The following is a 26,907-nucleotide window of genomic DNA, read 5'->3' on the forward strand; positions in this document are numbered from 1 at the left end:
GCTCTGATTTCTCGGAGGTGGCCGAAGCAGGGCCTTGGACAAGTAGCCACATGGAGAAACTGAAAAGCACAGAATCAAGTGAAAAAAAATCGCCCTGAGAATGGAGTCAAGCCCAACCAAGCCGTCTCCTCTGACAGCATCTCAGAAGCAGAAACAGGCAAAAGGGTGGGGGAGGGGGGGTCTTTATTCATTATTTCCTTCCTTCCTTCCTTCCTCTTTCTTCTTCCCTCCAACCTTCCCTTCCTTTCTTCTTTCTTTCTTCCCTCCCTCCCTCTCTTCCTTTCTTTCTAGACAAAGGTCAGTACTTTTTAAAGGACTGAATGATTTGGGACTCCAAATGACCTGAGTCCCATGACCAGGACCCATGACAAGCTAGGAAGGACAGTATTTTTGTAGGGACAGGCTACTGTGGCAAGTTTAAGCATAAGGAAAAGTCAGGCTCAAAAGCTCGTCCCATTGGGTCTTTGTTTGGTTGAGTAAATTTCTGCTTGGCTGTGCAAATAACTGGCAGAACCTCTCCTGCAAGGATGATGGATCTCTTTCTGAAATCACTCTCTGGAGCACCAGTGAGAATAGGGAAAGGGGTACAGGGGGGAGTTCGTACATAGACCTAGGTCCAAATGCCCCCTTTTCAAGATAGGCCTCTGATCCCCTCTTTATATATAACATTTTCCCAATAAGCACATGTACACAGTGAACAGTTCAGACCACTCAAGAGCACAGAGCGAAAAGTCAGCCTTCTTTCTACCCCAGTTCTTAGGATCTTTGGTACAACTATTACTATTATCTTCCCCCGCCCTCCAAGGTATTATATAACATCAGGTCTCCTAGTCCAAGCATTTTGCTTCCTGTAAATTATTTCAATCACCAAATATGTACGGAGGCTCTTCTATGTGACAGGCACTAGGCTAGGTACAAAGGATACCACAATAAGCATAGATCCCAGCCCCCGGCCTCAGAAAGCCTACAGCTTAGAGAGGAAGAGCACGAATAAATAAGTAACCATGAGAATTCCCTGGTGGTCCAGTGGTTAGGCCTCTGAACTTCCACCTCCGTGGGTGGGGAGAAGAGGGTGGCTTCGATCCCTGGTTGGGGAACTAAGATCCTGCAAGCCATATGGTACAGCCAAAAAATAAACAAGTAACCTCACATACATAATTGTGAAAAGTGCCATAAAGGAAAAGTACAGGCATAGAGGGCTTCCCAAGTGGTGCTAGTGGTAAAGAACCTGCCTGCCAATTCAGGAGACATAAGAGACAAGGGTTCGATCCCTGAGTTAGGAAGACCCCCAGGAGGAAGGCACAGCAACCCACTCCAGTATTCTTGCCTGGAGAATCCCGTGGACACAGAAGCCTGGCAGGCTATAGTCCATAGGGTCGCAGAGTCGAGCACAACTAAAGCACCTTAGCACACGCATATAGGCATAAAAAATGCCTGGCCAAGGAAATAATATTCAAGCTGGCACCTGAAGAATTTTAGGAGTTCAGTACAAGCGGGAAAAGGTTTTTCTGCCAGAGGGAAGAGAATGTGCAAAGGCGCTGCAAAGGGAAGGCATCTGCAGGAAGAACTGGGAGAAGGTGGTGTGGCTACACAGAGAGGGAGAGGTGAGGTGAGGCTTGAGGGTAGGCAGGGCTGGCTTACACAACCATCTGGCAACTCTGGCAACCAGCCCAAAGCTTTTCAGACTTGTGACCATAACAAGGCCCTGTGCCAAGCACTTTGGAGAAATCAAAGACCGTTCAAACGTTGAAAAAAAAAGAAATGGACAAATGAACCAAAGGCTGACAGCATGGAATTCAAGCCAAGGAGGCAGAACAGTCTTTGGGTGGGTTAGGAGGCAGGACAGAAGCCTTCACCAGGCCAGGAAGGGAGGAAATAAGAGTTGTTTGTACACTCATGCTCATAGCAGCATTATTCACAGTAGCCAAAAGGTGGAAGCAACCCAAATGTCCATCGATGGATGAACAGATAAACAAAATGTGGTCCATATAGACAAAGGAATATTATTTGGCCTTAAAAAGTGAACATTCTGACACCTGCTACAATATGGATAAACTCTGAGGGTGCTATGCTAAGTGAAATAAGCCAGTCACAAAAAGACAAATACTGTATGATTCCACTTGTGAGCTACCTAGAGTAGTCAAATTCAGAAAGATAGAAAGAATCAATACTATAGAGGTTGCTAGGGGCTGGTGAGGGGAGGGGAATGAGGAGTTGTCATTTTATCGCCTGTGTATGTTCCTATGTCCATACCACAGGCAAGATACAGAATAGCTCCATCACCAGAAGGACCCCTTGTGTTACCCTTTTGTAACCACACTTACCTCCCCACTTCATCCTCAACCCCTGCAGCTCATCTGTCCTCCATTTCTAAAATTTTGTCGTTGCAAAACATTATGTATGGGACTTTCCCGCTTGTCCAGTGCTTAAGATTCAGGTTCGAGCCCTGTTTGGGAAACTAAGATCCCACACACCGTGCAGAGTGGCAAAAAAAAAAAAAAAAAAGGTTGTATAAATAGATACACTATGAAGTCCTTTGCAATTGACCTTTTCCCCCCTAAATTCCATGCAGATTCACCCAGGTTGTTGCATGGGTCAGTAGTTTATTCTTTTATGTTATTAAGTGATAAATTATTCCATGATATGTTTGTACTTCAGTTTGCTTGACCTGTCACCGCTGAAATGTATTTGGGTTAATACCAGTTTTCGACTATTTCAAATAATGGTGCTATGAGTGTTTATATACTGGCCCATTTTGTAAGCATAAGTTTTTATTTCTCTGGGGAAAATGCCTAGGAGTGCTATTGCTGGATTGTATGCTAGTTGCAATAATTAGTTTTTAAAGAAACCGCTAAACTGTTTTCCTGTATGCAGAACAAGAAGCAATAGTTAGAAACAGACATGGAACAATGGACTGGTTCCAAATTGGGAAAGGAGTACATCAACACTGTATATTGTCACCCTGCTTATTTAACTTATATGCAGAGCACATCATGCAAAATGCCAGGCTAGATGACTCACAAGCTGAAATCAAGATTGCAGGGAGAAATATCAACAACCTCAGATATGCAGAGGATAACATTCTAATGGCAGAAAATGAAGAGGAACTGAAGAGCCTCTTGATGAAGGTGAAAGAGAAGAATGAAAAAACTGGCTTAAAATTCAACATTCAAAGAACGAAGATCATGACATCTGGGCCCATCACTTCATGGCAAATAAATGGGGAAAAAGTTGGAAACAGTGATAGACTTTATTTTCTTGGGCTCCCAAATCACTGCAGATGGTGACTGTAACCACAAAATTAAAAGATGCTTCCTTCTTGGAAGGAAAGCTATGACAAACCTAGACAGTGTATTAAAAAGCAGTAACTACTTTGCCAACAAAGGTCCATACGGTCAAAGCTATGGTCTTTCCAATAGTCACGTATTTTCTAAAAGTTTTGTAGTTTTAAAGTCTATGATCCATTTTGATTTAACTTTTGTATGAATACTTCTTCACCTAGTTGGGTCTTCCCTGGTAGCTCAGTCAGTAAAGAATCTGCCTACAGTTGCAGGAGACCCAGGTTTGATCCCTGGATAAGGAAGATCCCCTGGAGAAGGAAATGGCAACCCACCCCAATATTCTCACCTGGAAAATCCCATGGACAAAGGAACCTAGTGGGCTACAGTCCATGGGGTTGTAAGAGTCAGACACAACTTAGCGACTAAACCACCACCAGACATGAAGTGTGAGGTTTATGTGGAGGTGTTTTTTTTTCTTTTTTTTTTTTTTTTGCCTATGGACATCTAATTGGATTTGCTTGATTTTTTAGAAGACACATTTATTCAGCATCATGATCAGACTTGGGCTTCCCTGATAGCTCAGTTGGTAAAGAATCTACCCACAATGCAGGAGACCCCAGTTTGATTCCTGGGTTGGGAAAATCCACTGGAGAAGGGATAGGCTACCCATACCAGGATTGTTGGGCTTCCCTTGTGGCTCAGCTGGTAAAGAATCCGCCTGCAATGTGGGAGACCTGGGTTCGATCCCTGGGTTGGGAAGATCCCCTGGAGAAAGGAAAGGCTACCCACTTCAATATTCTGGCCTGGAGAATTCCATGGACTGTATAGTCCATGGGCTCGCAAAGAGTCAGACACAACTGAGTGACTTTCACTTTCTATGATCAGACTATTAGATTTAGTCATTAGCAACATACAAAGAAAAAACCCCAAACCTACATTAGAACCTTTTGTTGAAACTCCTAGAAGAGATCACAAGCAAAACATCCTCTGACAAATCGTACTAATGTTTTCTTAGGTCAGTCTTCCAAGGCAATAGAAATAAAAACAAAAATAAACAAATGGTACCCAAACTTACAAGTTTTTGTATAGCAAGTTATAAATAAAACTAAAAGACCACCTACAGAATGGGAGAAAACATTTTCAAACAATGCAACTGACAAGGGCTTTACTGCCAAAATGTACAAACAGCTCGTACAGCTCAACAGTAAAAAAAACAAAACAAAACAATCCAATCCTATCAAGCATTTGCCCTGGAGACCTAGTATTTGCACAGGTTCCTTGAAGGACAGGATATTAGTAGCAGCATTTTAAACTAGAAGAAAGTCAACGAGAGGTAGGAAATAAATGCAGTAAGGATATGGATACACTTAATGGAACTGAAATCTAACAAGAAAATCCCTTCATGGAGCCCCATGACCCCCTTGGAGCCCTGTGATACCTGGAGGTGGTGGAGGAATTTCCCAAGCATGAAAAGAATGGAAGCAACTCATAGAAGAAGGAATAACATATGCAAGAGCCTAGTGGTGTGAAAACATGGAGACATGTGCTTGGTGACAAGGAAGTAGTTCTAGGAACCTGCAGTTGGACAGATCATAGGCACAAGTCACCCCTAACAAGAAATCAAAACCAACCACTCAACCAACCTTTCCCTCCAAGGGCAAAAACGAAAAGGAAGAAGGAATATAACCCTAAAGCCTGGGAAAAGGAGACCTCAAGTGGAACAAGTTAGGAAAAAAAAAAAAAAAATCCAATAAAAAAACAGGCATTTAACCAAAGAATAGATAAATACACGGCCAATAGGCACACAAAAGATGCTCAACATCTCTAGTAATTAGAGAAATGCAAATCAAAACTATAGTAAGGTACCAGTTCACACCAGTCAGAATGGCCATCATTAAAAAATCTCCAAATAACAGATGCTGGAAAGGATGTGGAGAAAATGGAACCCTCCTCCACTGTTGGTAGGAATGGAAGTTGGTGCAGCCACTATGGAAAACAGTATGAAGTTTCCTCAGAAAACTAAAAATAGAATTACCATATGATCCAGCAATCCCACTCCAGGGCATATATCTGGACAAAACTATAATTAAAAAAGATATATGCACCCCCATCTTTATAGCATCACTACTCATAATAGCTAATGGAAACAACCTAGGTATCCATTGACACAAGAATGGATAAAGATGTGGTAAATACATACAATGGAATACTACTCAGCCGTAACGGAGAACAAAACAATGCCATTTGCAGCAACATGAATGCAACTAGAGATTATCATACTAAGTGAAGTAAGTAAAAAAAAAGACAAATACCATATGATATCACTTACATGTGAAATCTAAACTATGACACAAGTCAATCTACTTATGAAACAGAAACCATCTCACAGACATAGAGAACAGACTTGTGGTTGCCAAGGGGGAGAGGATTGAGGGAGGGATGGAGTGGGAGGTTGGGGTTAGTAGATGTAAACTATTATATAGAATGGATAAAAAAACAAGGTCCTACTATATACCACAAAGAACCATATTCAGTATCCTATGATAAATCATAATGGAAAAGAATATTCCAAAAAAGAATATATACAAATTATACCTAAATCACTTTGCTGTACAGCAGAAATTAACACAACATTGTACATCAAATATACCTCAATTAAAAAAAAACTCTTTGTTGTGAAGCTTTACATTTTTCCACAGAACAGAAAGTAAAATAACCTTTTATACAATTAGTCACAAATACAGTCCTTGAGTTTTTTGCCCCTACACATAAGGAGTGACTAAAACACGCCTCCTTTATAGAAACTGCCACCACCTTGCTTGGCTGAGTTTACAAATCGCTTGTAACCTGTAGCTTCTCTGTCACTTCTCTGGCTCTCCTCTCCTGCTAAGTGTAATTTCCTGGCAGTAATTAAAACCATCTGCCACTGCCATAGTTATTACTGCTGCTGGAACTGCCATAACCACCTTGGTTTCATGGTTTGATGAAGTATTGGTCTCCACCACCAGAAAGGCCAGAGTTTTCATCTCCAAAGTTTCCTCCTTTTGTGGGCCTCAAATTCAAAAATTAATTGTAATTGTAAATATCACTAGCTTCCACCACCTCTGAAATTGTCTCCACTATTACCAAATCCACTACAGTTGTCCCCACTGCCATAATATCCACCACTACACCATGACTGCAAAAAAAGCCACACTGACCACTGAAGTTTCCTCCATGACCAAAGCTGTCATTCCCATCAAAACCGCCTCAACGACAACCACAGACTTTCAGGATCACTCTTTGGCTGGATGAAAGCACTAGCTATTTCTTGCTTAGCCCAAGTTTCCTTACTTCGTCAGTACAATTTTTTTCTCTTTCTCTATGTTCCAGCTTTATTGAAATATAATTGACAGACAACATTGTATAAGTTTAAGGTGTGCTAATGGCACCCCACTCCAGTACTCTTGCCTGGAAAATCCCACGGACAGAGGAGCCTGGTAGGCTGCAGTCCATGGGGTCGCTAAGAGTTGTACACGACTGAGCGACTTCACTTTCACGCATTGGAGAAGGAAATTGCAACCCACTCCAGTATTCTTGCCTGGAGAATCCCAGGGACGGGGGAGCCTGGTGGGCTGCCGTCTATGGGGTCGCACAGAGTCGGACACGACTGAAGCGACTTAGCGGCAGCAGCATGTGATATTTGATATACATATATATTGTGAAATGATCATCACATTACAGTCTGTTAACACAGCCATCACCTCACATAGATATCATGTGTGGGGTAAGAACACTTTGAGATCTACTCTCAACAAACTTCAAATATACCATACAACACTGTTAACCACAGTCACCATGCTACATACCAGATACCCAGGACGTACTCATAACTGGAAGCTTGTACCTTTTGACAGTATGGAGTCATGGTCATCAGCAGTTACAAAAGCATAGATGCCTTCTTCTCGCCACTGCCTCAGTCAGTCATGCTTTCAGACACTTCAGTTTTCTCACAGTGTTCAAAAGAACCTCTTGAATGATGTTCTTCAGTATCTTCTTTAATGCTGCCAACAAAAATATTTGTCACTGTTAAAGGGGCACCTGGTCTTTGAGAATCCTCTCTGGACACAGCCCTCTTTGGTTCCACGACTCTGCCACGCACCTTGTGTGGCCTCGCACCCATGGCTGCAGCCCCCTCCTCCACAGTGGCAAGGGACAAGCCCAAAGCCCTGGAATGCTCGGGGTTTGGACCTTTCCTGACCTCAGTCCGTGAGCAAGCGTTCCCGACAGCTCAAGATGGCTCCTCAGACTTTGATCTGTTGTTTCAAAGCTCAAGGCTCTAATAAAGAGCCTCACAGCTGTTGGCTCTCTTTGGGAGCCTCTAACTAAAGTGGAGAGCAGTGGGAGGAGGCTGGAGCATGCTTACTCAGCACTGACCACCAGGAGAAATTGCCTTTGCTTGACTTTCAATCATCACCTCTCTCCTCATTACTCACTCCTAATACACACAGAGAGGCCCACTCCTTTAGGACATGCGGGGTTAGGTTTTGTTAGATAAACTGACATTACCTCTTTTATAAATATTCACAGAATCTCCCTAGGGTACTAGAGACCTTTCTAGGTGTCCCCAGAATAAGTTTGGACATCATTGTACCAGAAGCTTTTGGGAGTTTGATGTAGTGTTGCTTTCTGATTGATTTCACATGACAATCATGCTAAGAGTTACCACATGTGATGTCCATAGGGCCAATTGCTTTGCACTATTTATCTCTTTTTATTGTCACAATATGTCTACCGGTTAGGTATTTTCATGCCTATTTTATGGATAAGAAATTGGGGATGAAAGAAGTTGATAGGAGAACTGGAATTTAAACCCAATCTTTCTGATGTTAAAACCTGTATTGAAAGTGAAAACAGAACCCACAGAATGGGAGAAAATTTTTGCAAAACATATCTGATAAGGGAGCTTTATCTAGAACATATAATAATTCTTATAACTCAATATTAAAAAGGCAACCCAATTTAAAAATGGACAAAGACATTGAGTAGACTTTATTCTGGAGAAGATATACAAATGGCCAAAAAAACACATGGAAAGCTGTGTAATGTCATTAGCCATCAGGTAAGGTAAATTAAAATTAAGAGATACCAATCTCACCCACTAGGATGGCTATTATATTAAAAAGATGAAGAACAGCAATGTTTGGTCAGTATGTGGAAAGGTTGTGACCCTCATATACTCTTGATGGGAGCATAAAAAAGGTGTGGCTGCAGTGAAAGGGTACAGCTGGGTGTTCCTCAAAAGGTTAAAAGAGAGTTACCACGTGACCCAGCAATGCCAAGCCTAGGTAAATATCCAAGAGAAATGGAAGTATATGTTCACACAAATACTTGTATGTGAAAGTTCATAGCAGCATTATTCATAATAGCCAAAAAGCAAAAACAAGTCAAATGCCCGTCAACTGATGAATTAATAAATGCACTGTGGAATCTTATATAACAGAAAACTATTTTGCAACAGAAAGAAATGAAGTCCTGATACATGCTATAACCTGGGTGAAACTTGAGAACACCATGCTAACTATAAGAAGCCAGACACAGAAAGACCATATATCTTTTGATTTCATTAAGTGTCCAAAATAGGCAAATCCGTAGAGACAGAAACGAGATTAGTTGTTGCCTAGAGCTGAGGGAAGTCTAGGGGAAACGGATCTGAGAACTAAGATCCCACACGCCACGGGGCAACTAAGCCCACGAGCTGCAACTAGAGAGAAGTCTGCCCAATGCATTGAAAGACCCCATGTGCTGCAACTAAGACCTGATGCAGCCAAATAAATAAATACTAAAGAAAAAGGAAAAAAAGGATCAGTATTCGGCCATACACACACCTACCATGCAGATGTCACTAAAATAGGTCACACTACTCGAGATTCAGCCTCAGAATCCTTCTCAACACAGTGTTCTAATCAGCTACCATACCACCAATGGCTCAGAGTTAGCACATAAGCTTAGCACCTACTAGCTATGTGTCTGAATTGGGTTGTTTCTAATATCCTGATGAATCTGAGCCTCTAGGTTTGCAATCACAACAGAAAGAGGGTATGGGAGTGGTAGGAAAGGAACACAGGCGATAGAATCAGAAAGTCCTGGGTATGAATCCCAACAGTGCCACTTACTAGTTTTGCAATCTTGTGTAAATTAGCTCTTATCGAACCTCGGTTTAGTCTTCTCTATAAAACAGGATCAGGGGCCATCACACATACAGGGTTGTACAGATGAAATTAGATAGTGATTATAATGTACCTTTTGCTTGCACACCGAACACAGACCCATCCAGCAAGTGTGTCCAACACTAAGAGATTTGTCTTCCACCCTGCTATGCTCCCCTCTCCATCCCCCACAGCAGAGAAGCCCTGACAAGTGGCTCCTGACATGTGCTGCCCTGAAGTCCCCTCCTCCCAGGGCTGTCTCTTCTGTCAGTGTCAGATGGTTCTCTGGCCTTTCAATGCTCCCTGGGGCCTGCCAGCACGTCACAGAGCTCAGAGTAGCCTCACAGTCTTCTGGGCAAGGCAGAAGCTGGAAAGAACCTTCAGAGATCAGTGAACTGTGGGCTTTCCCTCTGGTTTTCACGCTTGGCTTCTGCTTAACAACAGCAGCACCAGATGCTGGATGCAGGTGTGGATATAGTTTCCCAGAAACAGGGCTGTAGTGAGGCTATTTTTTTGTCATTTAGTATAGGTACCCAGAGCCATTGTGGGAAAACTGGGCTTATAATTTCTCTAGGCCCTAGACGGCAAGTTCATGGCCCAAGTATCACACACCTGCCCACCTCATCCCACCCCTCAACACCATGCTGTCTGAGAGCGGGGTTCTCTTGGAAGTAGACTCTGAGACAGAGATTTGCATGTGAAAAATTTACTAAAGATGCTTTCAGGACCAACAGCTGTAGGGTGGGAAGGAAGCAGACTGGAGCACTGCAGAAGTTGAATTATGATGTATATGCATCAAAGGTCCCAGTGCATCCTACTGGAAGCTCAGGAGCTGGAATGACTGGGCAGCATTGCCTCCTACTCTTGATGTACATTGACCAGTGGAGTGTAGCACTACAACCACGGGCAAGTTCTGGAGAGGCACCCCAATAACACCCTCAGCAGACAGGCGAATGAACAACTTGATCCTGGAGTCGTAAACCTGCTTGAGAACCCATCATATGCGTTCATGGAGACGTTGTATTTCTTCTAAAAGCTTCAGGATTCTCCTCCAGACTGCTCCAGGAAGCCATCAGCAATCCATGGGGGCTGGCATGCAAGAGAAACCACATGTGTCATCCCTACTCTAATCTTAACGCTTCATTTTACCAAGTCAGAAGTTGAGGCTCAGGGACTCCTGGCAGTCCAGTGGTTAAGACTTCCCCTTCCAATGTGAGGGGTGCAGGTTCAATCCCTGGTTGGGCTGCTAAGATCTCACATGCCTTGGGGCCAAAAAACCAAAACATAAAACAGAAGCAATATTGTAACAAATTCAATAAAGACTTAAAAATGGTCCATGTCAAAAAGAAGAAGCAGCTGAAGCTCAGAGAAAGAAAGCCACTTGCTCAAGGCCACACAGATGAGTTAAAATCAGAGGCAGGACTAGAGTACAAGTCCCTTGACTCTGAAACTGATGCTCTAGACCTGTTCAGATTTAGATTTAAATTATTCAAATTAAATAAAATTAGAGACTGGTTCCAAATTGGGAAAGGAGTACGTCAAGGCTGTATATTGTCATCCTGCTTATTTAACTTATATGCAGAATACATCATGCAAAATGCCAGGCTGGATGACTCACAGCTGGAATCAAGACTGCCAGGAGAAATAAAAAGCCTCAGATAGACAGATGACACCACCCTAATGGCAGAAAGTGAAGAGCCTCTTGATGAAACAGGAGAATGAAAAAGCTGACTTAAAACACGAAATTCAAAAAACTAAAATCATGGCATCCAGTCCCATCACTTCATGGCAAATAGATGGGGAAAAAAATGGAAACAGTGAGAGACTTTATTTTCTTGGGCTGCCAGATCACTGAAGATGGTGACTGCAGCCATGAAATTAAAAGATACTTCCTCCTTGGAAGAAAAGTTATGATGAACCTAGACAGTGTGTCAAAAAGCAGAGACATCACTTTGCCCACAAAGGTCTATATAGTCAAAGCTATGGTTTTTCCAGTAGTCACATATGGATGTGAGAGTTGGACCATAAAGAAGACTGAGTGCTGAAGAATTGGTGCTTTTGAATTATGGTGCTGGAGAAGACTCCTGAGAGTCCCTTGGACAGCAAGGAGATCAAACCAGTCAATCCTAAAAGAAATCAGTCCTGAATATTCATTGGCAGGACTGATATTGAAGCTGGAGCTCCAATACTTTGGCCACCTGATGCAAAGAGCCTACTCATTGGAAGAGACCCTGATGCTGGGAAAGCTCAAAGGCAGGAGGAAAAAGGGGCAACAGAGGATGAGATGGTTGGATGGCATGGCATCATTGACTCAATAGACGTGAGTTTGAGCAAACTCCGGGAGATAGCAGAGAAGGCAATGGCAACCCACTCCAGTACTCTTGCCTGGAAAATCCCATGGACAGCGGAGCCTGGTAGGCTGCAGTCCATGGGGTCGCTAAGACTCTGACATGACTGAGTGACTTCACTTTCACTTTTCACTTTCATGCATTGGAGAAGGAAATGGCAACCCACTCCAGTGTTCTTGCCTGGAGAATCCCAGGGATGGCGGAGCCTGGTGGGCTGCCATCTATGGGGTCGCACAGAGTCGGACACGACTGAAGCGACTTAGCAGCAGCTGCAGCAGCCGGGAGATAATGAAGGACAGGGAAGCCCGGTGTGCCGCAATCCATGGGGTTGCAAAGAGTGGAACATGACTGAGTGACTGAACAACAACAGCAACACTTCAAGCACTCAATAGCCACATGTGGCTGACGGCTACTCTATTTGACAAACACACGTTATTAGAACAGTTGCATCATGGAGAAGAGTTCTACTGGGCTACACTGGCCCTGGACCCACTACCCATGCTGCCTCTTTGTCCTCAACTTCAAAAGTTAGGACATCCCCCAAACACCTTTGTTTCCCTTAGCAACCCATCTGTCAGTGCTTGGTAATGGTGAGTCATGATAAGGGATATGTAAATGTGGATGTGAACAGATCTACCTAAGTGCAAGTCCTCCTGGGGCTACTAGGGATCCAGAGATGGATTGTTTTCTGCAAAAGGAAGTCATTATTTGTCAGGAAAGATGTATAGTTCATACTTATTTACTCATTCATCCATCCAACAAATATTTTATCAAGTTCAGTCTAGATTCAGGCACTAAGTTAGGTACTGGGGATTTGCTGTTATTATTGATGGTTTGGTTGCTAAGTCATGTCTGACTCTTTGCAACCCCTTGGACTGTAACCTGCCAGGCTCCTCTATCCATGGGATTTCCTAGGCAGGAATGGGTTGCCATTTCCTATTCCAGGGTACCTTCCTGACTCAGGGATCAAACCCAAGTCTCCTGCATTGCATCTCTTGCATTGTAGGAAGATTCTTTACCACTGAGCCACCTGGGAAGCCCAAATACTACTGGTACTTTTTGGGAATTTATACATAGCCAACCAAACCTTATCATGACTAAGAATGAAATTAACTCCCTAATAACTCTGCCAACTTCTTAAGTTAAATCAAGAAGTTTAACTTAAGTTTAACATTAAGAGATTGTTACAATAGAATAACCTAGAGTATTACCATACTCATTTTCTCAAAGAATGACTTTGAGTCATTCTAGGGTAGAAGAAAGAATTAAGGTATATATCAAATACTCGTTAAAAAGCAGAAACTACTATGAAGTGGATTTAAACAGCTACTAAACAAAGATATTCTTACAAAATGGGTATCATAACCTGGAAGCCAGGTGTTGGGGATACTAAGACTAATTAGATGCAGATCTTGACCTTGAGATCTAGTAGGGGAAACACAAGGTATACCTTGATGGAAGCATCCAGGAAGGACATCTGTAGAAAGTTTTCCAGGTAAGTAAGTGGTTTTTGCAACCACAAAGGACAGAGAAGTGAGCAGCTGTGGAGTGACTGTGTCCCCCAGGGAACTTTTGCCAATGTCTGAAGACATTTTTGGTTGTCACAACTGGGGAAAGGGGTGCTATTGGCAGCCTAGTGGGAAGAGACCAGGGATGCTGCTGAATATCCTACAATGCACAGGGCAGCCCCCAGGACAAAGAACGATCCCACCCAAAATACTGCTACTGTCAGGGTAGAGAAACCCTGGGCCAGGTCTATATTGGAGATCTGCATGTGCCATCTTCAGTCCCATGGCCATGAGGAGGGATGGTCAGTAAGAGCACACAGGAACTGAGAAGCTAGTTTAGAGGGCCACAGGAAGCTACTGAAGAAGCTTAACAGAGTCAGCGACGGGATTAGATCTGCACTTGAGAAAAGCCCGTGTTGGGGTCCAGGGTAAACCACCCCAAATGTGCCTCAATGGCATATTGATCATTTTGAATTAAACTTTCTTATGAAACGGCCAGTGCAAGAGTGAAACTCTGGCCTCCTTTCTGTCTCCCTAAAAACAGGAAATCTCTCTCCTGTGAAAACGTACACTTCTTGCATCTGGAAGTATAGAGGTGTTGCAGGAAGGGGGACCCCTTCCAGGGGTCACAAGTGGGCTCCTGTCTAACACTTGGAAGTGAATGATCTGAGGAGAACACATGTACTGACAAAGCAAGAGGCTTTGTTGAGAAGGGGAACCCGAGAGGAGAGCAGCAGGGTAAGGGAACCCAGGAGAACTGCGCTGCCCTGTGGTTCAAAGTCTCAGGTTTTATGGTAATAGAGCTGTCTCTGACCAACCATTCTGACTCAGGGTCCTTCCTGGTGGTGCACGCATTGCTCAGCCAAGATGGATTCCAACGAGAAGGATTCTGGGACTTTGGTAGGACATATAGATTGGTGTCTCTTCTCTCCTTTTGACCTTTCCCAAATTCTTCTGACTGTCCATAACTTGTTAATTCTGTGTTCCTTACCAGGGCCTCCTGTTGTAAGATAACTCATACAAAAGGTTACAATCTTGCAGGGCCAAGTCAGGTGGTTTCAGTCAGTGGGTCCCCTAACAGAAGGACACCCTTATCACCAAAGATAAGTAATTAGGGGGAGAATCCTATATAAACAAACCTTGTTACATCTTTTATTTACTATTCCAAGCCCAGACTCTGTTTAGATTCTTCATTAATTGAGCACATAAAGCCTAGGTTTCTTTGTCCTGTCAATTCCTCACGAATACATTGCTTCTTTGTCTAAAAAGTATAAAAGCCGCCTGCTTTGGCCACTTCAGTCCTATGGGACCTCTCTGTACACAAATTAAGATGTGTTTCTTTTTCTCCTGTTAATCTGTCTTGTGCCAGTTTTATTGTTAGTCCAGCCACAGAACTCAGCAAGGATAGAAGAGAAATTTTCCTCCTCCCTGACACCCCTCCTAATTACCGGGTGACCAACAGACTGAAGGGCTTGGAAGCTCGGAGGCCTCGGGAGGCTACTGGTGGTGGTGGCCACGGAGACACAGCAAAGACACAGTAAAGAAGGTGGAGTATGGAGGAGCTATGGGGCTTGGTGAATGGCTGAGGTAGAACAGAAGAAAATTGAGCACTTTTCGCTGCTGTGACTGAATAACTTTTTGTATAATTGAAACTGAGCAGGACCCTGCGGGGCCCTCCTGGGTACAAAAGTCCCTCTGTGCCCCCCCTATTCTTGTTTGCAGAAAAAGGCTTTAGTCTCCTAGGTCTTCCCTGAGTTCCAAAGAGCAGACTCAAGCTGTTACTAATTAGGGAAGTGAGGGAATGCAGAAACAAAGGAAAAGCAGTCAAGAAACATTAGTTCAGCATAGAAGTCCTAGTTCATCCTCAAGGGATTTACATAACAATCTGACACACAACTTTGAGTTGTTTTGACGGAACTAAGACCCCCACGCAAGGGGAGGATGGTGACTTCATGCTGAGCATAAGCACACAGACCCCAGACTGGTTGGAACCAGGGGGTAGGTGATTAAGATTTCCAAAACCACCCTGTTATCTCACCACCTATCAATCAGGAGAAAATCCTACCTCACGCCAAATGCTACCTATAAAAACTCTCCCCTGAAATCCATGGAAGAAATCAGGCCATTTGAGCACAAGCCATTGTATGTCTTGTGTGGCACCCTGCAAATATACACTGTACTTTCCTTTAGCACAACCCGCGGTGTCCGCATATTGGCTTTGCTACATGTCGGGTGAGTGAACCCCAATTTAGTTCAGTAACATAATTAGCTGCTTAATGTCTTTCTTCTTCCCCACTAGACTGAAGCTCCAAGAAGGCAGGGATGGCATATCTTTTCATTCACTTCCTGGGCCTGGGCAAATTAATTCTTTTGAGCTTTGGTTTTCCCATTTGTAAAATGCAGATGACACTGGCAACCCTCCTTCTTAACTAAGTATTAGGATTAAGTGGACAATCCAGCAATTCCACTTCTGGGTTATAAAGAAAAAATGTTGCCATTCCAGTTTTCCATGAATTAAGCCACTAGCCACTGCTGTCACCCACCAGAGGGTAATTTAGGATGGAGGAAAAAACAGGAAGCATTCTGTGCTTTAGATATACTGGCCTCTAGAGAATTCAAGTGCGTATATAATGAAAAATGTCAAACTACCCCATACATTGTTGTTGTTGCTTTAGTTGCCAAGTCGTGTCTGACTCTTTTCTTACCCGGTGAACTGTAACCTGCCAGGCTCCTCTGTCCATAGGAATTACCAGGCAAGAATACTGGAGTGGATTGCCATTTCCTTCTCCAAGGGAATCTCTCTGCCTCAGGGATCGAACGTGCGTCTCCTGCATTGGCAGGTGGATTCTTTACCACTGAGCCACTAGGGAAACCCTTATTCCATACATAGGAAAATACTAAAATCTTTAACTTGAGATGTCTGTTCTTTGTGATTAGCAGTAATCTTTCCATGCTTAATTACATATTTCCCTAGCAAAAAGTCTATATACGTTCTGGCTCCTCCCTTTTCTTTTCAGAGCAGTTTCTCAGAGGTATCTGAGAGGCTGCATTCCAGGCTAGAGTCCACAGTAAGGTCCCCAAATAAAACTTAACTCACAACATTTATATTATGCATTTTTCTTTCAGTTGGCAGAGTATATACCCAAAAGAACTGAAAGCAGGAACCTAAACAGATATTTGTACATCCATGTTCATAGAGAGTGGTTTCAGTACTATTCAAAATAACAAGAAGGTAGAAGCAACCCAAATATCTGTCAGTGGGTGAATGGATAAACAAAATGTGGTCTATACATACTATAGAATATTACCCATACATGACTAAATGAAATTTTCATAACTCTACAACACGAACTTTAAAGATGACATGCTAAATGAAATCAACCAGACACAAAAGGACAAATATTTTGTGATTCTACTTTAATCAGATGCCTAGAACAGGCAAATTCATAGAGATAGAAAATAGAATGGTGGTGACCAGAGGCTGGTTGCACCACAGTGTGAATGTTCTTAATGCCACTGAATCGTATGTTTAAAAATGGTTAAGACGGCCAATTTTATGCTGCGTATATTTTACCACCATCACAACAAAAAGCTTTTTTGTGTGTGTGTGCTGCATGTTGGCTTCTCTAGTTGTGGCATGCAGGCTTAGTTGCCGCATGGCATGTAGGATCTTAGTTCCCCATCCAGGGATTAAACAAGTGTCCCCTGCGTTAGAAGGCAGCTTCTTAACCACTGGACCACCAGGGAAATCCCAACAAAAAGATTAAATGAGATCATTTTATAAGGCCTCTTAGCATAGGAATATTCATTATTCTCCTTTTTTTCCCCCTACAAATGTTCTAATCAAGGGAGGAACCAAGAGCTAGGGGAGCAGAAGCAAGCAAGCTGGCTCCCTGTCTGTTGTCTGCCCCAGGGACCATTCACAGCTGAGGTAACACTGGAGTGAGGCCTTGCTACAGGATGGAGGGTACAGGTCTGGGAAGCCAAAGCTGTAGCTTCTATGAGCCTGAAACCACCAGGGCTATCAGTCTCTAGAAGGGTCTCCACACTCTTCCAGGGCAGAAGCTGGGGTGGGGGTGGGGAGTTCACCTGGGCCTTGCCCCCTAACAGCCTGAGGGTCCATCCTTTGTCTTCACCAGGCAGGGATTTCTGGGCCTTGAGACATTTGCATTCAGTATCTTGACTGCTGACCTGCCAGCAGCTGCTAAACCTTGATATGCTCTCTCTGAAACCCAATGGGCAGGCAGCAAATAAGTCAACCTGGCCTTCCCAGCTTTTGTGTCATAATTTGTATTTTATTCCTTGTGTAGATGGAAAATAGCCAGAGCACCTGCTCTTAGAGGTGTCAGTTGCAACATTGTTTGTATGTATACCATTTTAGGGGAAAGATTTTTAGCAGCCTTAATCTAACCCACTTGTTTCACAGCAAAGCCAGCACAATGCCAGAGAAGCCTACAGACTCGGGTTCAAATCCCAGCTGTCTACTTACAAACTCTGCAACTCAGAGCAAGTTCTTTAACTTCTGGAAACATCATTCGTCCTCAGTAAAATGAGGATAATGGTACCTTTCTCTTGGAGATCTTCTGAGGAATGAACTCCAAGGCAGCTGGCTGGAGGGAAGCTTGACTGCAACTCCTCCAAGAATGCCCCCTGCACGAACACCACCTTTTCACACTCCATCTCTCACCTGGTTTTATTGTCTCCCTGACATTTATCCTCACCTGAGATTGTTTATGTGTATACTTGTTGGTTTTATTCTTCGCCCTTCCTCTGCCAGAAAGTAACTCTGACCCACTCTGGTTCAGCACCAAAGGCTAAATCTAGCATGTTGATGGCATTTAGTAAATGTTTGTGAAATAAATGGCACTCAAGAGTCACTCTGGGGTTACACTGAGCCTCGTTTCTTCAAATTGTCATACAACACATGGGCACTTTAGGTAAATTATTTCAGTAACTGTTAAGTCATCAGCCTAAGAGAGATACATTTATCTGTGTGGCCCAGAAATAGTTCATATCTCCAAGAAAAGGAGAGAAAATGAAGGCCTTTTGTACCAGACACTCCTCTGCTGGAACCCAGTGTCTAGGTAACCTGGGAGAAGCCCTGTGTTTCTGAGGGTAAAGGTGGGAAGGAGATGGATGTAAAGAGGATAAGGCTGAGTGGGGGAATAAAACAACCCAGAGTGGGACTGGCTTTTCTAGGATTCTGACTCTTGTCTAGGCAGTACATTGTGGACTTGGGTTCTTAGAAATCACTGTGTCAAACCAGGGCAGCTTAGCAGTGAAATACATAGGCTCTAGGTCCTAGGACCATCCCTTACCTCCTGTGTGATCCTGTAACCACAGAACCAGGCCACACTGGCCCTATCCTGGTCCTAACAAGACACTGAGCTGTTTTTCAGAGGTGATAAACAAAACTGCAAGTCATGCAGAAATGCGTGCAGAGGAGAAAATTTTGCCCTCAAACAACACCTGGAACCAAATTCACCTTCTACCCCTCCACCCACGGAACCAAAGGACCAGGACAAGACTGGAACTTGAATGCTGGAATCCAGAAGGGAAGGATTGGTTGTCCAGGAAGATCTGCCTGATGCCCCTTTCCCACACCTGACCCTAAATGGCCAGGTTCCAGAGCCCTCCAATCAGAACCTGCCTGGCTAGGGCTCTGGCATCCCAACCCTTGACTTTCTTGACAGTCCAGTGGCTAGGATTCTGTGCTTCCAATGCAGAGGCCACAGGTTAGATCCCTGGTCAGGGAACTAAGATCCTTCATGCACCGAGGTGAGGCCAAAAGCAAACAACAAAAAGAAGCATAACAGCCCTCCTCCCCTAATTCATAAAAATTTGACAGAACCACCAAATGGGGAAACAGATTTGAGCTGATCCTCCTGTCTTCTTGCCAGCCCACCATGCAATAAAGGTCACTCTTTTCTCAAAGCCTGGTGCCATAGTATCAACTTCTATGCACATCAGGCAGTGAGTCTTTGGCTCAGTAACAACCTGAAGTCAGGTGTGTTTCTTCTCTAGGTTTCAGTTTTCTCATCTGTGAATTGGGATGATAATAATACAAGGTACCTTACAAAGAAAACTACAAAGTTATCTTGTAGTTAAATGAGATCAGTCACCCAACAGTTAGCATGGTGTGCTACTGAAATATATTTCTATTCCTGAGATGAAGCCACTTCTGCCTGGGGTGCCAAGTCAGCAAGCCAAAACTCAGATAACTTCCATGTCCCTGTAAATGCTCCACCTGACCAGAAACACAGTATCCCCAGACAGCCAATCACCAAAAGCCATACTAACTTTGGGCTCTATACTTATTTCCTTGTTCCTTATTCTTTATCCTATAAAAGCTTCCTACCTTCTGACCCATTTTGCAATTTTTTGGACCCTTGGGAACAGGGACTGCCCTCTTCATGAAGTGTTAAAGTGTTTGTATCATCTGAATTGTCTTCTTTGGTCATTTTTAACAACACTCAGCACAGGGGAGTAACAGAGTCATTCTTAGCTTTGTTTTCATTCAGATGAAATGCTGAGATCCAGCATAGAGGGACATGACTGTCAGTTGGTGGCAGAGCTTAGAACTCACTGCTATCCATTCCTGCTGTGTCCACTCTCTGTGGTGGCTGCCATCTCTTGTCCCCAGAGCCTTAGGTCTAAGAGGGGAGCCTGAATATGTACAAAATAAATCTCAACTACAAGCTCAACCACAGTTCGAAAGCATCAATTTAAACTGTGGTCCTGGAGAAGACTCTTGAGAGTCCCTTGGACTGCAAGGAGATAAAACCAGTCAATCCTAAAGGAAATCAACCCTGAATATTCATTAGAAGGACTGATGCTGAAGCTCCAATACTTTGGCCACCTGATGCAAAGAGCCTACTCATTGGAAAAGACCCTGATGCTGGGAAAGATTGAGGGCAGGAGGAGAAGTGGGCAACAGAGGACACGATGGTTGGATGGCATCACTGACTCAATGGACATGAATCTGAGCAAATTCTGTGAGATACTGTAGGATAGGGAAGCCTGGCATGCTGCAGTCCATGGAGTGGCAAAGAGTCAGACATGACTTAGTAACTGAACAACAACACAAGGATGACAAATGAGGCTTAGTATGTACAGTAAAGTAGACACATGTCTTACAAAGTTAGGATCTTCAGAAAGAACCCCCTATCCAGAATGACAGTAACGAATATAGTTTATTGAGTACTTTCTCATATGTGTAAGACATAGTTTGAGTGTCTAAAACAATTATGTTATTTAATCTCCAGAGCAACCCTAGCAAGTAGGAGCTGTCATGACTCCCACTTTATAGATGTGGGAATTAAGGCCATAAGAAGTTTAACTGATTCAAGGCCATAATAAGAAAGTTCTGGGACTTCCCTGATGGTCCAATGGCTAAGACTCCACACTCCCAATGGAGGGGACTTGGGTGGGATCCGGATTCAATTCCTGAGGAACTAGATCTGCAACTAAGAGTTCACATGCCCCCCAACTAAAGATCCGGTATGCTGTAACTAAGATCCGGCTCAGCCAAAATAAATTAATTAAATAAATATTTTAAAAAGTTCTAGGGAATTCCCTGGCAGTCCAGTAGTTAGTGGCATGGGTTCAGTTCCTGGTCTGGGAACTAAGATCCCACAAGTCACAAGGCATGACCAAAAAATAATAATAATAAATACAAAAGATTTTTTAATTGAAAACAAAGTTCTAAGTGGAATTATGTGGCATTCCCTCTTTACCCTACCACAGATTGACGTTCCAGTATTAAAAAGTCCTCCTGTGGATCATAGCATCTTTTTTTTTCCTCTTGTCTTTTTGGCCATAATACATGGCTTGTGGGCTTTCCCAGGTGGTGCAGTAGTAAAGAATCTGCCTGCCAATGCAGGAGATGCAGAAGATGTGGGTTTGACCCCTGGGCCAGGAAAATCCCCTAGAGGAAGAAATGGCAAACACTCCAGTATTCTTGCCTGGAAAATTCCATGGACAGAGGAGCCTGGCAGGTTGCAGTCCATGGGGTTGCAAACAGTCGGACACAACTAAGCAACTGAGCACACGTGCTTGCACATATGCGCGCGGACACACACACACACAGGTACAATACTGCTTGTGGGATTTTAGCTCCCTAACTAGAGATCAATCCCAGGCCCTCAGCAGTGAAAGCATAGAGTCTTAACCACTGAACCGCCACAGAATTCCCAGATCATTGCATCTCACATACTATACTTACTATAATATATAAGACTATACTAGGCCCCAGCAATTATGTGTATATTCAAAATGTATGAATCTGTTCACAGTAGCATCTCAGTGCTGACAGGAGTATTAGCAATAATAACAGCTAATACCCTGTCAACTATTCTGGTAAGCTCATCTAAACTTTATAAACAAGCCCACAAAGTAGGAACGATTATTATTCTTGCCCAACAGAGGCAGAGAGAGGTTAAGTAAGTGGCCACTGGAATGGCGTGGCTGATGGCCGATAAGCACAGCAGGGAGCTGAACCCAAGCAAGCCCAGGGCAATTTTGTGTCTTCACCTTGCCCTGTCCTACCTCTTGGTAAATGACCTACTTTGTTGCTTTGTAGGCTCAGGTGACCCTTTGTGAATCTGAAAAAAATAAAAAGCCATAAATACTCTCCTTAGACACATAACTCTTTGTGATTTTAGGGACTTTCCAAAGCCTCTGTCTGATATTTATCAGAAAACCTCCCAAAAGGAACCTCAGCCCAATCTAGACCTTCTACTTCTAATCTCCCCACAACACCCTCATCATTGGCCTTCAACCTTGCTTGACCATCTCCAAGACTGGGAACATCCTACTTCCCAGGCAGCTAATTCTTCAAACAGCAAGATTCAATAGCAACTTCTCCCCTCTGCCGAGATGATGGTGCCTCCCAGAGCTCACAGCACAGAGCCTGGAGCCTTGGAGAGCATGTCAGCTCCCAGATGGCTCTTCAGAGGACAGCCCTGGGTCTGTCCCATCCCACCCCTGCTTCCTAGAAAGCTTCTGATAGGCAGGGAGCCCAAGCCTCTCATCCAGCTGCTTATCTCCCTCTCAAAGCAGGAGAAGTAGAGATGAGGGCAATGCTTCAGAAAGAATGTTTTTGTCCCTGCTGACAGCTGGTGTGGATGGAGGAGGGAGCCTAAAGACCCTTCTCGATCCAAGAAGTGCAGTTGTGGATACCCTCCCACTGGCTTGCTATGCATCCTTGGTCAGAGACTGGACTGCACCTTTCTGGGCCCAGGTTAGTCCTTTTGCAAAACTGCAGCGGGGACAGGGGTAATTATATTGAGGTTGCAAACCCACATGTTCACTGGGGCCAAGCTAATGATAGAAATATCCAGGAGTATTCATTACTTCTACAAAGAAAAAGGTTCTCTTCTGATTTCCTTAAAACACGCCACTCTCATTTTCTATTTCTTATGGAGGCAAACTATCTAAAGTAACAAAGACAAAACTGCCAACGGTGAAGAAAATGGCAAGGGGCACTTGATCTCAGTGGAGGGGACAAAAGGGGTCTGTAGCCCCTTTCCTGTCTGCAGGGGCAGCTGAGGGATGCTTACTCTGTCGACAGGAGCAGCTGACCCTCAGCAGCACCCATGTGGACACGCAGGTCTGGTGTTAGCGGATCTTACGTGCTTTCTAAAAAAGCTGGACACATGAATTTCTATGTGAAACCTCCCAGTTTTTAGAACGTTGGCTCAAATTTTTCTTAAACAATGGGAGAGCCAAATACAACATGTTCTGATCTGCGATCCACCAGTCTGTGACCTCTGGAGCCGGTGTTTTTAAAGCTCCCTTTCTGCTGAACGTCCTGTGGAAGGAGAAGTGAAGAGAGGAGGAGGACAGGAAGGAAAGAAGATGGCAGGAGCCGCAGGGGAATCTCTGAGACCTGGTTTGGCCTCTGCTGAGCCTCAGAACCTCTGCTGGTTCAGCAAGGGGGGGGGGGGCGGGGGGAGGGCGGTGTCCGTTCCAGGCTGGGAGGCTGTGTTTAGTAAACTATCCTTTCCTCTTGCTTTCAGTTCTCACTTGGGAGAAACATAATGGCCCCAGGCCTCAAGAGTGTCTGAGCAGGTCTGAACAGGAGGCTCCGGTTTGTGGTTGGAGAGGCGGTGCCCTGGCTGCCGGGGCTGATGGAGAGAGCAGAGGAGAGGAGAGAAGAGGAGAGGGGACCCAGCATCCTAGGGCAGAGGGGGCCCTAGGCCTCAGCCTCAGGCTGGACTGCTGCCTGCTCCCTGGCTTGCTTCTAGCTCCCGAGGAGCCCCAGATATCTTTCCAACTGTGTCAAGGAGGGAGTTTATAGCCCATGGTCAGCATGGCCGACCGCCAGCCTGGCAGGTGGCCAGAACCCAGAGCACATTGAGAAGGAGTATAAACAAGGCCCCTGGTGGGCAGCTGTGACCCAGAATCTTTCAGAAGAAGAGAAGCAATCAGGGAAGAGGAACACTAGAGGGACCCTTCCCCCTGCCTCTCAGGCTCCCTGGACTCGGGCACCAGCATGGACAAGATGGGCACCTGGGCAACAGGCAAGCAGCCATCACAAAAGAGTTGCACGAGTTCACTTAAGGGGCCTTTCAGCCTCTGAGATGCTGTGAGTCCATGACTGTGATTCAGCTTTTCTCTCTGTATAGACGGCATATGTGGTTGCCCCTCACCTGGAATCCATTTTGCTCCTTTTGTTGGCAGCACCCTAGTTATCTTTCCAGAAGCCACCCCTCCTCTACTCTCAGCCCATGTGGATCAGGTGAGGCTAACCTGGCCTTCCTTCCTTCCTGGCTCCCGGATGGGCAAATGGGTCAGGCCTGGCCTGACTGATCAGCCCATTTCTTCTTCTGCTGGGTCCAATGAGATCACCCCAAGGAATTTTGCTGGAACTCTTGAGAAAAGAGACATTGTCAGCAATCAGCTTCATGCACAGCTGGAGGTGCTTGGAGACCAATTGGCCATGACACATGGGGAGCTTGCTTGAGGAAGACGCCATCACAGGAGACCCCATGGAAAGAGAGGCAGAGAACCAGACAGAGGGAGGGAGAGGGGACCAGACTGATGGATACATTGACTTCATCAGAATGTGATGATTGCTATGCTAGAAATAAACACAGAGAAGGGACCTCCAGACCGGGGAGAGTGACAGGCATGTTGTAGAAGCTTCCTGAAGGAAGTGACCCCTGAGATGAATTCCACAGGATGAGAAGGAGTCAGCCCAGCCGGATAGAGGGTAGAGGATGTACTTTCCAGGCAGGCGGAAGGAACAGGAGATACAAATTCCAGGGGGTGGGCGGGGCTTCGGCCTGTCAGTGGGACTGACAGGGAGAGACTCCGAGCGGGAGGAGGGGCAGGGGATTGTCATCAGGGAGCAGGGCCTGTTTGACAAGCTGGTTTGGATGAGCACTGTTTCCTGCGTGTGTGATCACACAGATAGCTCAGCACCAAACACGAGGCCAGGGCAAAGCCTGACTCATGCCTCAGAGGAAAAAACAAAGCGGAGGATCCCCAGCCAGGGCCCTGGGTCAAGAATGTGCAACAGAGCCCCCCCGCACAAGTATTGGTGATCTCTGCCCGCAGAGGGAGCTTGGCCCTCCCTATTGGAAATGACTGAAGGCAGGGCCCAGAGTCTCGTCTTCCATCTCCTCTCCCACTCCTGATTTCTTCCTCTCCCACTCCTTTCTCCTTGAGCTCTGCAGGGCCTGTGAGGATGGGAGTGATCAAGGGTAAAAGCAGGTACTTTGAGAGGTACTGGGCTCCAGCCCTAGCTGGGCCATGAACCCTCAACCTCTTCTTCAACCTCTCTGTGTCTCCTCCTCTGCAAACTAAAGCTAACAATAGTACTGATTCAATAAAGGAATGCTTATCTGGTGAGTCATGAATTCATCCATTTACTCTTTTTTTTAAATATTGTCTCATAGCATCCCTTTCTTCTGGGATCCACATCACGCTGTGTCCTCCGTTAAGACTTTCAGTCACAGGAACTTCCTTGGTGGTCCAGTGGCTAAGACCCATGTTCCCAATGCAGTGGGCCTGGGTTCAATCCCTGGTCAGGGAACTAGATCCCACATGCTACAACTAAAGATCCTTCATGCCACAACGAAGATTAAAGATCCTACGTACTGCAACTAAGATTGGGCTGTTAAATAAATATTAAAAAAATAAATAAAAGACTTTCAGTCACAGAGCCTTGGCCTCTTCCAGGCCATAGGGATGGGGCATGGACCGCACCCAGTCAGTTATACTATCCTCTTCTTGGCAACATTGATTGGTCCCTAGGGTGGATTAGAGACTCAAGTGTGCTGGCCAGAGTCTGGATCTCTCCTCCCTGGTGGTACTGAGCTGCAAGAATATGAGTTTGGGGAGAGCCCGTCTACCTGTGAGTGAAGTCACTGCTTAGAAGGAAACAGAGACAAGATAATGGCAATGATAACCACCATCATGATGATGGCATCATCAAATCTGATCCTGAACTTCCTGGTTTGAAGAACAAATTCATTCACATTTTCATCACGCCAATCTAGTTTGGTTTCCTTTGCCTGAAGCTCCAAGACTCTTAAGCCATTTGGCATGTGAAACCCTGAGCACAAAATAGGAAGAGCTCAGTGAATTGTCACCACAATGAAAAAAGTGAAAATGGTCTTAAGCTCCTTCACCGTCACCCCTTTCCTTCCCAGAACACAGTCTCACTCCTTTGCATCCAGCCTGGGGAACGGGCTGCTGACTGTGTTGGCTTCCCATTTGCAAGAATGGCCTGGGGGGTAAAGGGTGGGAGGGAGGTTCAAGAGGGAGCGGACGTATGTATATTTATGACTGATTCATGATGTACAACAGAAACCAACACAACATTGTAAAGCAATTATCCTCCAATTTAAAGAAAGTTGGCTAAAAAAATCAGCTCAAGATTTCTCTTCATCAGAGGCTTTCAATCTGGTCTCCCTGTGAGCATGGAACTTCCCTGGTGTAGCTTCATAGGAAGCTTTGGGCCAGAAGGAATCAGGATGTAATAACCCTTGTCAGCTTAAAGCAGAGCAGCTTGGGGCTTTCCTGGTGGCTCAGTGGTAAAGCATCCACCTGCCAATGCAGGAGACACAGGTTCAATCCCGGGACCAGGAAGGTCCCACATGCCTCGGGGCAACTATGACCATGTGCCACTACTATTGAGCCTGTGCTCTAGAGCTCACAGGCCACAACTACTGGGCCTGTGAGCTCTAGAGTCTGTACTCTGCAACAAGAGAAGCCACTGCAATGAGAAGCCTGCAACTACAGAGTAGCCCCTGCTCACCAAAACTAGAGAAAAACCCTCACAGCAACAAATACCACACAGTCAAAAATAAGTAAATAAAATTACTTAAAGCAGAGCACATTGAGTTTGTCCTGTTTCATACATTATAATTTCATGTAAGAGTTATTGGAAATAATGTCTCTATTACCAAAAAAAAAAAAAAAGAATGGGCTGGGGGTGAGGGATATGGTGACAGGCAGGCCAAGCACCCAGTGCTCAGTAGTTAGCACAGCACAGAGCTGCAGCAGCTCCCCTAGGTCTCCAGCCTGCCCACTGAGTGTGATTTGGATCTACTGCCTGGTAGAGTGGCCATCA

General features: G+C 44.7%; 1 protein-coding gene and 1 long non-coding RNA gene across 5 annotated transcripts in view; one reads left to right on the plus strand and one right to left on the minus strand.

Moving 5' to 3' along the window:
- The window catches only part of PWWP2A (PWWP domain containing 2A), a 151,792-nt gene that overhangs the window by 70,606 nt on the left and 54,279 nt on the right, over positions 1–26,907 (minus strand). For 3 of the 4 annotated variants that reach the window (XR_014056749.1, XM_081500571.1, XM_081500572.1), the window contains one exon: positions 7,168–7,324. The exons of the other annotated variant lie outside the window; for it this stretch is intronic. The gene's annotated coding sequence lies outside the window, so the exon portion shown is untranslated. The remainder of the gene's footprint in view (positions 1–7,167; positions 7,325–26,907) is intronic. 4 annotated transcript variants of the gene reach the window in all.
- On the plus strand, positions 22,384–25,185 carry LOC145510142 (uncharacterized). The gene is made up of 2 exons (XR_014056801.1): positions 22,384–22,566; positions 23,345–25,185. It is a non-coding gene; the product is annotated as an uncharacterized LOC145510142 (long non-coding RNA).

This window comes from Giraffa tippelskirchi, chromosome 6, assembly GCF_054371585.1.
Source record: "Giraffa tippelskirchi isolate mGirTip1 chromosome 6, T2T-mGirTip1v1.2.pri, whole genome shotgun sequence".
Classification (NCBI taxonomy): Eukaryota; Metazoa; Chordata; class Mammalia; order Artiodactyla; family Giraffidae; genus Giraffa; species Giraffa tippelskirchi.